At 38.5% G+C, this 13,827-nt stretch overlaps 1 non-coding gene across 1 annotated transcript; it reads left to right on the top strand.

Annotated features, from left to right (window-relative positions):
• The first annotated feature begins 6,725 nt into the window (after positions 1 to 6,725).
• Positions 6,726 to 6,833, top strand: LOC112781762 (small nucleolar RNA R71). Its single transcript, XR_003192522.1, has one exon. It is a non-coding gene; the product is annotated as a small nucleolar RNA R71 (small nucleolar RNA).
• The last annotated feature ends 6,994 nt before the right edge of the window (positions 6,834 to 13,827 follow it).

Below are 13,827 nucleotides of genomic sequence, written 5' to 3'. Positions count from 1 at the left end.
TGCTCCAGTTGATGAAAGGTTGCATGAAATTGATCCACTGTTTCCTTGAGGCTATCCTGTGATTCTTGGGTTGATGGATATGGACATGGTGCATATGGAGGTGGTGGTTCTTGGGAGTAATTGGGTTGGAATTGGGATGGATAAAGGTTAGGATCATATGGAGGTGAATGGTTGTAGGTGGCTTGTGAGTATGGTGGTTCAAAGCTATGTTGAGGAGGTGGTTCATTGGCATATGATGGAGCTTGCTAGTAACTACAAGGGGGTCCATCATATCTATCATCTTGGTATGCACCTCGGAATGGTTCTTGACCGTAGTAAACTGGTGGAGGTTGGTTGTCACGAAAAGGTCCACCATAACTATTGTCTTGGCATGCATTGTAGGATGGTCGTTGTCCACGGTATCTTGGAAGGTGTTGTTGCTGAAAGGGTTGATCATATCCTCGTGGCTCTGGTTCACGAAATTGTGATCATCAATGGCACCAATAGCTTGGTACGCACAATTGTAATCTCAACTTTTTATCACAACTTCGCACAACTAACCAGCAAGTGCACTGGGTCGTCCAAGTAATAAACCTTACGCGAGTAAAGGTCGATCCCACGGAGACTGTTGGCTTGAAGCAAGCTATGGTCATCTTGTAAATCTCAGTCAGGCGGATTCAAATGGTTATGGAGGATTGATAATTAAAATATGAATAAAACATAAAATAAGATAGAGGTACTTATGTAATTCATTGGTGAGAATTTCAGATAAGCGTATGGAGATGCTTTGTTCCCCCTAAACTTCTGCTTTCCTATTGCTTTCATCCAATCATTCATACTTCCTTCCATGGCAAGCTTTATGTTGGGCATCACCGTTGTCAATGGCTACTTCCCATCCTCTCAGTGAAAATGTTCTACGCACGCTGTCACCGCACGGCTAATCATCTATCGGTTCTCGATCATGTTGGAATAGGATCCATTGATCCTTTTGGCGTCTGTCACACGCCCAACACTCGCAAGTTTGAAGCTCGTCACAGTCATCCCTTCCCAGATCCTACTCAGAATACTACAAACAAGGTTTAGACGTTCCGGATCTCAGGAATGGCTGCCAATAATTCTAGCCTATACCACGAAGGTTCTAATCTTAGATTAGAAACCCAAGAGATACACATTCAAGCTTGTTTGCATGTAGAACGGAAGTGGTTGTCAGGCACGCGTTCATAGGTGAGAATGGTGATGACTGTCACATAATCATCACATTCATCATGTTCTTGAGTGCGAATGAATATCTTAGAGAAGAAGTAGGTGTGAATTGAATAGAAAAATAGTAGTACTTTGCATTAATTCTTGAAGAACAGCAGAGCTCCACACCTTAATCTATGGTGTGTAGAAACTCCACCGTTTAAAATACAAAAGTGATAATGGTGTTCATTGGCTTCAGCCCCAGAGAGGGAACCGGAAGAACCAAGATGAAAATACAATAGTAAAAGGTCCTATTTATAGAGAACTAGTGGCCTAGGGTTTACAGAAATAAGTAATTAATGCAGAAATCTTCTTCCGGGCCCACTTGGTGTGTGCTTGGGCTGAGCATTGAAGCTTTCACATGTAGAAACTTTTCTTGGAGTTAAACGCTAGCTTTTGTGCCAGTTTGGGCAATTAACTCCAGCTTTTGTGCCAGTTCTGGCGTTTTGACACCAGAATTCTTAACCTGACTTGGAACGCCAGTTTGAGCCATCAAATCTTGGGCAAAGTATGGACTATTATATATTGCTGGAAAGCCCAGGATGTCTACTTTCCAACGCAATTAAGAGTGTGCCAATTGGGCTTCTGTAGCCCCAAAAAATCCACTTCGAGTGTAGGGAGCTCAGAATCCAACAACATCTGCAGTCATTTTTCAGCCTCTGAATCAAATTTTTGCTCAAGTCCCTCAATTTTAGCCAGAAAATACCTGAAATCACAGAAAAAGACACAAACTCATAGTAAAGTCCAGAAATGTAATTTTTAAATAAAAACTAATAAAAACATAATAAAAACTAACTAAAACATACTAAAAACATACTAAAAACAATGCCAAAAAGCGTATAAATTATCCGCTCATCACAACACCAAACTTAAATTGTTGCTTGTCCCCAAGCAACTGAAAATCATATAGGATAAAAAGAATAGAATGTACAATGAATTCCAAAAACATCTATGAAGATTAGTATTAATTAGATGAGCGGGGCTTTTAGCTTTTTGCTTCTGAATAGTTTTGGCATCTCACTTTGAAGTTTAGAATGATTGGCATCTATAGGAACTCAGAATCCAGATAGTGTTATTGATTCTCCTAGTTAAGTATGTTGATTCTTGAACACAGCTACTTTATGAGTCTTGGCCGTGACCCTAAGCATTTTGTTTTCCAGTATTACCACCGGATACATAAATGCCACAGACACATGACTAGGTGAACCTTTTCAGATTGTGACTCAGCTTTGCTAAAGTCTCCAGTGAGAGGTGTCCAGGGCTCTTAAGCACACTCTTTTTGCTTTGGACCATGACTTTAACCACTCAGTCTCAAGTTTTCACTTGACACCTTCACGCCACAAGCACATGGTTAGGGACAGCTTGGTTTAGCCGCTTAGGCCAGGATTTTCTGCTTGCTTTTTCTTTTTCTCTTTTTTTTTTCGCAAGCTTTTCACTGCTTTTTCTTGCTTCAAGAATCAATTTTGTGATTTTTCAGATTATCAAATAACATTTCTCCATTTCCATCATTCTTTCAAGAGCCAACAATTTTAACATTCATGAACAATCAAATTCAAAAATATGCACTGTTCAAGCATTCATTCAGAAAGACAAAAGTATTGCCACCACATCAAAATAATTAATCTATTATAAAATTCGAAATTCAGGCACTTCTTTTTCTTTTTCAATTAAAAACATTTTCCATTTAAGAAAGGTGATGGATTCATTTTCATATCTTTGAGGCATAGACACTTAGACACTAGTGATAATGTAATAAACAAAAAGCATAAAAATTCGAAAAACAGAAAATAAAGAACAAGGAGATTAAAGAACGGGTCCACCTTAGTGATGGCGGCTTGTTCTTCCTCTTGAAGATCTAATGGAGTGCTTGAGCTCCTCAATGTCTCTTCCTTGCCTTTGTTGCTCCTCTCTCATGGTTCTTTGGTCTTCTCTAATTTCATGGAGGAGGATAGAATGCTCTTGGAGCTCCACCCTTAGTTGTCCCATGTTGGAAGTTAATTCTCCTAGGGAGGTGTTGATTTGCTCCCAATAGTTTTGTGGAGGAAAATGCATCCCTTGAGGCATCTCAGGGATTTCATGATGAGGAATTTCCTCATGCTCATGGTGAGGTTCTCTTATTTGCTCCATCCTTTTCTTAGTGATGGGCTTATCCTCATCAATGAGGATGTCTTCCTCTATGTCAATTCCAGCTGAATTGCAGATGTGACAAATGAGGTGAGGGAAGGCTAACCTTGCCAAGGTAGAGGGCTTGTCCGCCACCTTGTAGAGTTCTTGGGAGATAACCTCATGAACTTCTACTTCCTCTCTAGTCATGATGCTATGAATCATGATGGCTCGGTCTATAGTAACTTCAGACCGGTTGCTAGTGGAAATGATTGAGCGTTGGATAAACTCCAACCATCCCCTAGCCACGGGCTTGAGGTCATGCCTTCTAAGTTGAACCGTCTTCCCTCTTGAATCTCTCTTCCATTGAGTGCCCTCTTCACAAATGTCTATGAGGACTTGGTCCAACCTTTGATCAAAGTTGACCCTTCTAGTGTAGGGGTGTGCATCTCCTTGCATCATGGGCAAGTTGAATGCCAACCTTACATTCTCCGGACTAAAACCTAAGCATTTCCCCCGAACCATTGTAAGCCAATTCTTTGGGTCTGGGTTCACACTTTGATCATGGTTCTTGGTGATCCATGCATTGGCATAGAACTCTTGAACAATTAAGATTCTGACTTGTTGAATGGGGTTGGTGAGAACTTCCCAACCTCTTCTTCGAATCTCATGTCGGATCTCTGGATATTCACCCTTTTTGAGTTTGAAAGGGACCTCGGGGATCACCTTCTTCTTGGCCACAACTTCATAGAAGTGGTCTTGGTGCACCCTTGAGATGAATCTCTCCATCTCCCATGACTCGGAGGTGGAAGCTTTTGCCTTCCCTTTCCTCTTTCTAGAGGTTTCTCCGGCCTTAGGTGCCATAAATGGTTATGGAAAAACAAAAAGCAACGCTTTTACCACACCAAACTTAGAAGGTTTGCTCATCTTCGAGCAAAAGAAGAAAGAAGAGAGTAGAAGAAGAAGAAATAGAGGAGATGGAGGGGGCTTAGTGTTTCGGCCAAGGTGGAGAAATAGTGTGTATGTTGTGTAAAAATGAAGGAGTGAAGATGGGTTTATATAGGAGTGGAGAGGGGGGTATGGTTCGGCCATTATGGGTGGGTTTGGGTGGAAAAGTGGTTTGAATTTGAATGGTGAGGTAGGTGGGGTTTTATGAAGGATGGATGTGAGTGGTGAAGAGAATGGTGGGATTTGATAGGTGAGGGGTTTTTTTGGAGAAGAGGTATTGAGGTGATTGGTGAATGGGTGAAGAAGAGAGAGAGAGGTGGGGTAGGTGGGGATCCTGTGGGGTCCATAGATCCTAAGGTGTCAAGGATATCTCATCCCTGCACCAAGTGGCATGCAAAAATGCCCCTTTCTGCCAATCCTAGCGTTAAACGCCAGGCTGCTGCCCATTTCTGGCGTTTAACGCCAGCTTCTTGCCCATTCCTGGCGTTAAACGCCAGTCTGGTGCCCATTTCTGGCGTTAAACGCCCAGAATGGTGCCAGACTGGGCGTTTAACGCCCATTCTACTACCCTTACTGGCGTTTAAACGCCAGTAAGTTTCTCCTCTAGGGTGTTTTGATTTTAATACTGTTTTTCGTTCTCTTTTTGCTTTTTCAATTATTTTTGTGACTTCACATGATCATCAACCTATAGAAAACATAAAATAACAATGGAGAATAAATAAAATTGGGTTGCCTCCCAACAAGCGCTTCTTTAATATTAGTAGCTTGACAGTGGGCTCTCATGGAGCCTCACAGATACTCAGAGCATGATGATGGCCTCCCAACACCAAACTTAGAGTTTGGTTGTGGCCTCCCAACACCAAACTTAGAGTTTGAATGTGGGGATTTTGTTTGACTCTGTATTGAGAGAAGCTTTTCATGCTTCCTCTCCATGGTTACAGAGGGAGATCCTTGAGCCTTAAACACAAGGGAGTCTTCATTCACTTGAAGGACTAATTCTCCTCTGTCTACATCAATCACAGCTTTTGTTGTGGCTAGGAAGGGTCTACCAAGGATGATGGATTCATCTATACACTTCCCAGTGTCTAGGATTATGAAATCAACAGGGAAGTAGTGGTCTTCAACCTTTACCAAGACATCCTCTACAAGTCCATAAACTTGTTTCCTTGAATTGTCTGCCATCTCTAGTGAGATTCTTGCAGCTTGTACCTCAATGATCCCTAGCTTCTCCATTACAGAGAGAGGCATGAGGTTTATGCTTGACCCTAGGTCACACAGAGCCTTCTCAAAGGTCATGGTGCCTATGGTACAAAGTATTGAGAACTTCCCAGGATCTTGTCTCTTTTGAGGTAATCTCTGCCTAGTCAAGTCATCCAGTTCTTTAGTGAGCAATGGAGGTTCATTCTCCCAAGTCTCATTACCAAATAACTTGGCGTTTAGCTTCATGATTGCTCCAAGGTACTTAGCAACTTGCTCTTCAGTAATATCTTCATCCTCTTCAGAGGAAGAATACTCATCAGAGCTCATGAATGGCAGAAGTAAATTCAATGGAATCTCTATGGTCTCAGTGTGAGCCTCAGATTCCCATGGTTCCTCATGAGGGAACTCCTTGGAGGCCAGTGGACATCCAGTGAGGTCTTCCTCAGTGGAGATAACTGCCTCTTCCTCCTCTCCAAGTTCGGTCGTGTGGGTCATGTTGATGGCCTTGCACTCTCCTTTTGGATTCTCTTCTGTATTGCTTGGAAGAGTACTAGGAAGGAGTTCAGTAACTTTCTTACTCAGCTGACCTACTTGTGCCTCCAAATTTCTAATGGAGGACCTTGTTTCAGTCATGAAACTTGAGTGGTTTTAATTAGATCAGAGACTACAGTTGCTAAATCAGAGTGGCTCTGCTTAGAATTCTCTGTCTATTGCTGAGAATATGATGGAAAAGGCTTGCTATTGCTAAACCTGTTTCTTCCATAATTATTGTTATTGAAGCCTTGTTGAGGCCTCTGTTGGTCCTTCCATGAGAGATTTGGATGATTTCTCCATGAAGGATTGTAAGTGTTTCCATAGGGATCTCCCATGTAATTCACCTCTTCCATTGCTGGGTTCTCAGGATCATAAGCTTCTTCTTCAAATGAAGCTTCTTTGGTACTGCCTGTTGCTGCTTGCATTCCAGACAGACTCTGAGAAATCATATTGACTTGTTGAGTCAATATTTTGTTCTGAGCCAGTATGGCATTCAGAGTATCAATCTCAAGAACTCCTTTCTTCTAATTTGTCCCATTATTCACAGGATTCCTTTCAGAGGTGTACATGAATTGGTTATTTGCACCCATTTCAATGAGTTCCTGAGCTTCTGCAGGCGTCTTCTTCAGATGAAGAGATCCTCTAGCAGAGCTGTCCAATGACATTTTGGACAGTTCAGACAGACCATCATAGAAGATACCTATGATGCTCCATTCAGAAAGCATGTCAGAAGGACACCTTCTGATCAATTGCTTGTATCTTTCCCAAGCTTCATAGAGGGATTCTCCTTCCTTCTGTCTGAAGGTTTGGACTTCCACTCTAAGCTTGCTTAATTTTTGAGGTGGAAAGAACTTTGCCAAGAAGGCATTTACTAGCTTTTCCCAAGAGTTCAGGCTTTCTTTGGGTTGTGAATCCAACCATGTCCTAGCTCTGTCTCTTATAGCAAAAGGGAAGAGCATAAGTCTGTAGACTTCAGGGTCAACCCCATTGGTCTTGATAGTGTCACAGATTTGCAAGAATTCAGCTAAGAACTGATGAGGATCTTCCAATGGAAGTCCATGAAACTTGAAATTCTGTTGCATTAGAGAAACTAATTGAGGCTTAATCTCAAAGTTGTTTGCTCCAATGGCAGGGATTGAGATGCTTCTCCCATAGAAGTCGGGAGTAGATGCAATAAAGTCACCAAGCACCTTCCTTACATTGTTGCCATTGTTGTTGTTTTCGACTGCCATGGCTTCTTCCTCCTTGAAGAGCTCTGTTAGGCCCTCTAGAGAGAGTTGTGCTTTAGCTTCTCTTAGCTTTCTCTTCAAGGTCCTTTCGGGTTCAGGATCAGCTTTAACAAGGATGCCTTTGTCCTAGCTCCTGCTCATATGAAAGAGAAGAGAACAAGAAAGTATGTAATCCTCTATGTTACAGTATAGAGATTCCTTGAGGTGTCAGAGGAAAAGAAGAATAGAAAGAAAAGGTAGATAGAAGAGAATTCGAACTTATCAAGAAAGATAGAGTTCGAATTGCACCTTGAGGAGGAGTGTTAGTCCCTTAAATAGAAGGATATAAGAAGAGGAGAAGAATTTTCGAAATTAAAGTAAAAGATTTTTAAAATAATAAAAAGAAATTTGAAAATTTGATTGAGATTTTCGAAAATTAAGATTGGGAAAGAAATTAAGTGATTTTGAAAAAGATTTTGAAATTAGAAATCAAAAAGATATGATTGAATATTAATTTTTGAAAAAGATGTGATTGAAAAGATATGATTGAGAAGATATGATTGAAAATCAATTTTTTAAAAAGAAGGTTTTAAAATTAAAGTTGATTACTTGACTAACAAGAAATTAGAAGATATGATTTTAGAATTTAAAATTTGATCCTTCCTTAATAGGCAAGTAACAACTTGAAAATTTTGAATTAAATTACTAATTGTAGCAAGGATTTTCGAAAATAGTAAAAAAATAAAAAAATGGAAAGAAATTGATTTTGAAGAGATATGATTGAAAATATATGATTTGAAAAAAGATTTGATTTTGAAAAATTATAAAGATTTGAAAAAAATTTGGATTAAAAACAAAATCTTCCCTCTAGTGTCATCCTGGCGTTAAACGCCCAGAATAGCATCCATTCTGGCGTTTAACACCCAAAATGCTACCTTTTTGGCCGTTAAATGCCCAGCCAGGGTAAACGCCAGTTTTCCTTCTTCACTGGGCGTTTTGAACGCCCAGCTTTTTCTGTTTAATTCTTCTGCTGAATGTTCTGAATCTTCAATTCTTTGTATTTTGAAAATATTTTTGGATTTTTAATGATGAGAAACAATAAAAAATGCAACTAAGATCAAATAAACAATGCATGCAAGACACCAAACTTAGAATTTTGTATACTAAGGACTATAACAATTTGAAAATGCATGTAAGAAACAACAAAACACACAAAACAAGAGAAATTAAAGATCAGAGCACTGAAATCATCAAGAACAACTTGAAGATCAATGAAGAACATAATGCATATATTCAAAAAATGCAAGAAGAATAAAAACATAAAATATTTTTGATTTTTTTGGTTTTATAAAATTTTTTTGTGATTTTTCGAAAATTATATGGAAAAGAAAATAAAGGAATTCAAAACTCTTAATAAGAATTTCCAGGAATCATGCAATGTTAGTCTAAAGCTTCAGTATAAAAAGATTAGACATGGCTATCCAAGCTTCAGCAGACATACAACAACTAAATTGATAGGAATCAACTAGCTCTTGTGATGATAAAATTATCATCTGAAACTCTAGAATTCATTCTTAAAAGTCCTGAAGAATAAAATAAAATAAAATTACCTAATCTAAGCAACAATATGAACCGTGAGTTGTCCAAACTCGAGCAATCCCTGGTAACGGCGCCAAAAACTTGGTGCACGAAATTGTGATCATCAATAGCGCCAACAGCTTGGTACACACAATTGTAATCTCAACCTTTTATCACAACTTCGCATAACTAACCAGCAAGTGCACTTGGTCGTCTAAGTAATAAACCTTACGCAAGCAAGGGTCGATCCCACTGAGACTATCGGCTTGAAGCAAGCTATGGTCATCTTGTAAATCTCAGTCAGGCGGATTCAAATGGTTATGGAGGATTGATAATTAAAATATGAATAAAACATAAAATAAGATAGAGGTACTTATGTAATTCATTGGTGAGAATTTCAGATAACCATATGGAGATGCTTTGTTCCCCCTAAACTTCTGCTTTCCTATTGCCTTCATCCAATCATTCATACTCCCTTCCATGGCAAGCTTTATGTTGGGCATCACCGTTGTCAATGGCTACTTCCCATCCTCTCAGTGAAAATGTTCTACACACGCTGTCACCGCACGGCTAATCATCTGTCGGTTTTCAATCATGTTGGAATAGGATCCATTGATCCTTTTGCGTCTGTCACACGCCCAACACTCGCGAGTTTGAAGCTCGTCACAGTCATCCCTTCCCAGATCCTACTCAGAATACTACAGACAAGGTTTAGACGTTCCGGATCTCAGGAATGGCCGCCAATAATTCTAGCCTATACCACGAAGGTTCTAATCTTAGATTAGAAACCCAAGATATACACATTCAAGCTTGTTTGCATGTAGAACGGAAGTGGTTATCAGGCACGTGTTCATAGGTGAGAATGGTGATGAGTGTCACATAATCATCACATTCATCATGTTCTTGAGTGCAAATGAATATCTTAGAGAAGAAGTAGGCGTGAATTGAATAGAAAAACAGTAGTACTTTGCATTAATTCATGAAGAACAGCAGAGCTCCACACCTTAATCTATGGTGTGTAGAAACTCCACCGTTGAAAATACAAAAGTGATAATGGTGGTCATTGGCTTCGGCCCCAGAGAGGGAACCGGAAGAACCATGATGAAAATACAATAGTAAAAGGTCCTATTTATAGAGAACTAGTGGCCTAGGGTTTACAAAATTAAGTAATTAATGCAGAAATCTTCTTCCGGGCCCACTTGGTGTGTGCTTGGGCTGAGCATTGAAGCTTTCACATGTAGAGACTTTTCTTGGAGTTAAACGCCAGCTTTTGTGCCAGTTTGGGTGTTTAACTCCAGCTTTTGTGCCAGTTCTGGCGTTTTGACGCCAGAATTCTTAGGTTTACTTGGAACGCCGGTTTGGGCCATCAAATTTTGGGCAAAGTATGGACTATTATATATTGCTGGAAAGTCCAGGATGTCTACTTTCCAACGCAATTAAGAGCGCACCAATTGGGCTTCTGTAGCTCCAGAAAATCCACTTTGAGTGCAGGGAGGTCAGAATCCAACAGCATCTGCAGTCCTTTTTCAGCCTCTGAATCAGATTTTTGCTCAGGTCCCTCAATTTCAGCCAAAAAATACCTGAAATCATAGAAAAAGACACAAACTCATAGTAAAGTCCAGAAATGTGATTTTTAAATAAAAACTAATAAAAACATGATAAAAACTAACTAAAACATACTAAAAACATACTAAAAACAATGCCAAAAAGCGTATAAATTATCCGCTCATCAGGCTCCTTCCATCTTTGATTGTTTCGATCTTGATGTATGTTCCTGTTATAGCTTCCATTCCTTTCAACAACATTAGAACCAAACTTAAAACTAGAGGGGTGAGAATTCGTAGTAGCTAAAGAAAATAAAAATTAATAAAAATTAATGAAAATAAACTCCTAAAACTAAAAATACTAACAAAGAAACGAAAAAGCAAATATTTACAATAACCAATAATAAGGCACACATTTGCAATTCCACGGCAACGACGCCATTTTGACGATTAGATTCTTGCTAGTAAAGAATTTTATAAAAATAATCGCATTGTAAGTATAGTTTCTAAACCAACAAACAATCCTTTCGTGCAAAAATTTGGTTGTGACAAGTAACAAAACCAAATTAAATTTATAACCGAAGTATTTAAACCTCGGGTCATCTCTCAAGGAATTGCAAGGAAGTATGATTTATTATTGGTTATGGAAAAGGTAGAATTTTGGGTTTTTGAAATAGGGAACAAAGAGAATAAATTAGCAATAAAGTAAATTAATTACTAGAAAAACTCTTGGTAAGGTATGAGAACTGAAAATCCCATCCTAGTTATCCTTATCAGGTGTGATGAGAATTGTTTATTGCTCCCACTTAGTTAACCCTTACTAAATAAAAGAAAGTCAAGTGGACTAATCAATTTGATTCCTCAAGTCCTAGTCAACTCCTGTGAAAAGACTAGCTTTAGAAGGATCCAAATCAATCAGCAGTTTCCAATTCTCAATCAACCGCTGAGTTTGACAACTCAAGTGTCACCAATTACCCAACCAAAGCCAAAAGAAAAAAAATCTACTCGAATAAAAATGCCTTCAGATTGGAAGCAGCAGTAACATAAATAAAATAAAGAAATCTTAAATCTGAAATACCTCGAATTGTATTGAATCAAATTAAATATAGGAATCTATAAACCAATTTGGGAAAATAAACAAACTAAAGTAATAGTATAAATAAAAGTATAAGAGAACATAAATTAAAGGAACATTGAACGTGGAATTTGAGAAATAACCATAAACTGAGAGGAATCCTAATCCTAAAAACCTAAATCCTAATTCCTAAATCCTAAGAGAGAGGAGAGAGCCTCTCTCTCTTTAAAACTACATCTAAAACCTAAAAATTGTGAATATGAATGTTCCCTCAATGAATAGATGGATTCTCCCATTTTATAGCCTCTAATATGTATTTTCTGGGCCGAGAACTGGGTCAAAAATAGCCCAAAAATTGCTGGGGACGAAATCTGCCATGCTGGTTTTTCTGCAAAACGACACGTCTGCGTGATTCACGCATACATGTCATTTTTCTGTACGGATACTATAGGGAATTATATATCATTTTGAAGCCCCAGACGTTATCTTTCCAACGCAACTAGAACCGCTTCATTTGGACCTCTGTAGCTCAAGTTATGAGCATTTGAGTGCAAAGAGGTCAGGCTGGACAGCTTAGCAATTTCTTCAACTTCTTATATTCCTTCTACTTTTGCATGCTTCCTTTCCATCCTCTAAGCCATTCCTGCCCTATAATCTCTAAAATCACTTAACGCACATATCACAACATCGAATGGTAATAAGAGAGGATTAATATTAGCAAATATAAGGCCAAAGAAATATGTTTTCAATCATAGCACAAAATCAGGAAGGAAAATGTAGAACCATGCAAATTGTTTGAATAAGTGAGTAAAGAATTGAAATAAACCACTCAATTGAGCATAAGATAAATCATAAAATAGTGATTTATCAAGGCATCTCCCTTCTATTCGTTGGACAACGCAACATTGTTTGTAAGGCAGTTGTGGTTCAAAAAGTCCAGTATACAATCATGGCTGGATACCTTCTCTGGACATAGACACCTCATTCAAGCCATTGGTCATGCGCCGGCTCAATGATGAAGGTTTTGATTGCTTCTGTCCAATTTGATTCCAAATTCTTTTTCATATTCGTCCAATTCAGGTGGTTATGTTAATATTTTAGGAATTGCGTCAATGGGACCGTAGGTATGCTGCCAAATTTGGGTTTCAGTTTCTAACAGGTACGGATACGTGGTGCTCACAGAAAATATTTGATGAGGTGAAGGTAAATATTCATGTGTTTATAAACTAATCGCCATGTAATTTAGACTTAAGTCTTGTTAGAAATTATATGAAAAGATACATATAGAATAACTAACTAATATAAAAACACTTCCTTTGGCTTTTGTTGTTGTTCACTTATATCATTTTTTATCTTTATTTTAAGTTAATTGAACGTAACAAGATAGCTCACTAGGCCAAGTTAATATGGACAGTGTGGGTAAACTGCAATGCTGCATCCGTAAGGTGTAAGTTGTAACTTCATTTAATTCTCACCAGCACGAGTACCACATCCAGACATAAGTGCTTTTCAGGCTTATTTCATTTGCTTGGAAGTATTAGTTGTATCCAGTATATGTGGATAGTTAAGGGTTATTGATGGATTAAGCTATTATTGATTAGAACTGTATATGAGTAGTTATTGGTGGATAGTTATTTTTTAATTGTACATGCTCCAGTTCATCCCCATTTCTACACTTGTTCCCATTTTCTTCTTTCACTGGCAGACCTCGGATTCTCTCCATCAGATTGTGTTCTTGCAGCCTGTTAGGGACGTATATTATGGGGTTTTGATGTACGCATCAAATAGTATGAAATTTCTAAAAATCAATTGAACTATAGAATTTTAAGTGCATGAACTTTTATAGTATATACGATTATTAGAAACTAGTTCCCTGACACGGTGAGACCGAGGCTAGCATTATTAAGCTAGTATTATACTAATGAGCTAGCATTATACTTATCACCTGTTAAGGAGAGCTTAACTATTAGTTTGGTAGTCAGATAGAGTGGAGAGCTTTTGTTTGAGTTATACCTCCTTAGCTGACTAACACGATGTCTCTTGTATACACAGAACCTCATTCAGTAATAACTCAGTAAGTCTCCAGGCATTTTAATCTGCCTTCTATTGCCAACAAAATTATTTTTTATACAAATAGTAATTGGACATTGTTTTTGGTGTGTTGTGCAGGCACGCTATGAAAATACTCTTGTCGTTGAACTGGATATTGCAGCACGGGAGAAATTCAAACTCATAAAACATGAACTTGAACGACTATGGGAACGTAAGAAAGACAACTTATTGGCTATTAGTATAATAAGATTATGTTCACACACTTTGAGATTCATATTCTGGGATTATTTGGCTATGATGTACCTATTAGGGTAATCTCGATCGCAGATCTAGGAGGCATCTAAAGAACTGGGGGAAGTGGTTC

The sequence above is a fragment of the Arachis hypogaea genome, chromosome 19 (assembly GCF_003086295.3).
Source record: "Arachis hypogaea cultivar Tifrunner chromosome 19, arahy.Tifrunner.gnm2.J5K5, whole genome shotgun sequence".
NCBI lineage: Eukaryota > Viridiplantae > Streptophyta > Magnoliopsida > Fabales > Fabaceae > Arachis > Arachis hypogaea.
Note: the sequence above shows the minus strand (reverse complement) of the source record. Positions and strands in the feature narration are given on the sequence as shown.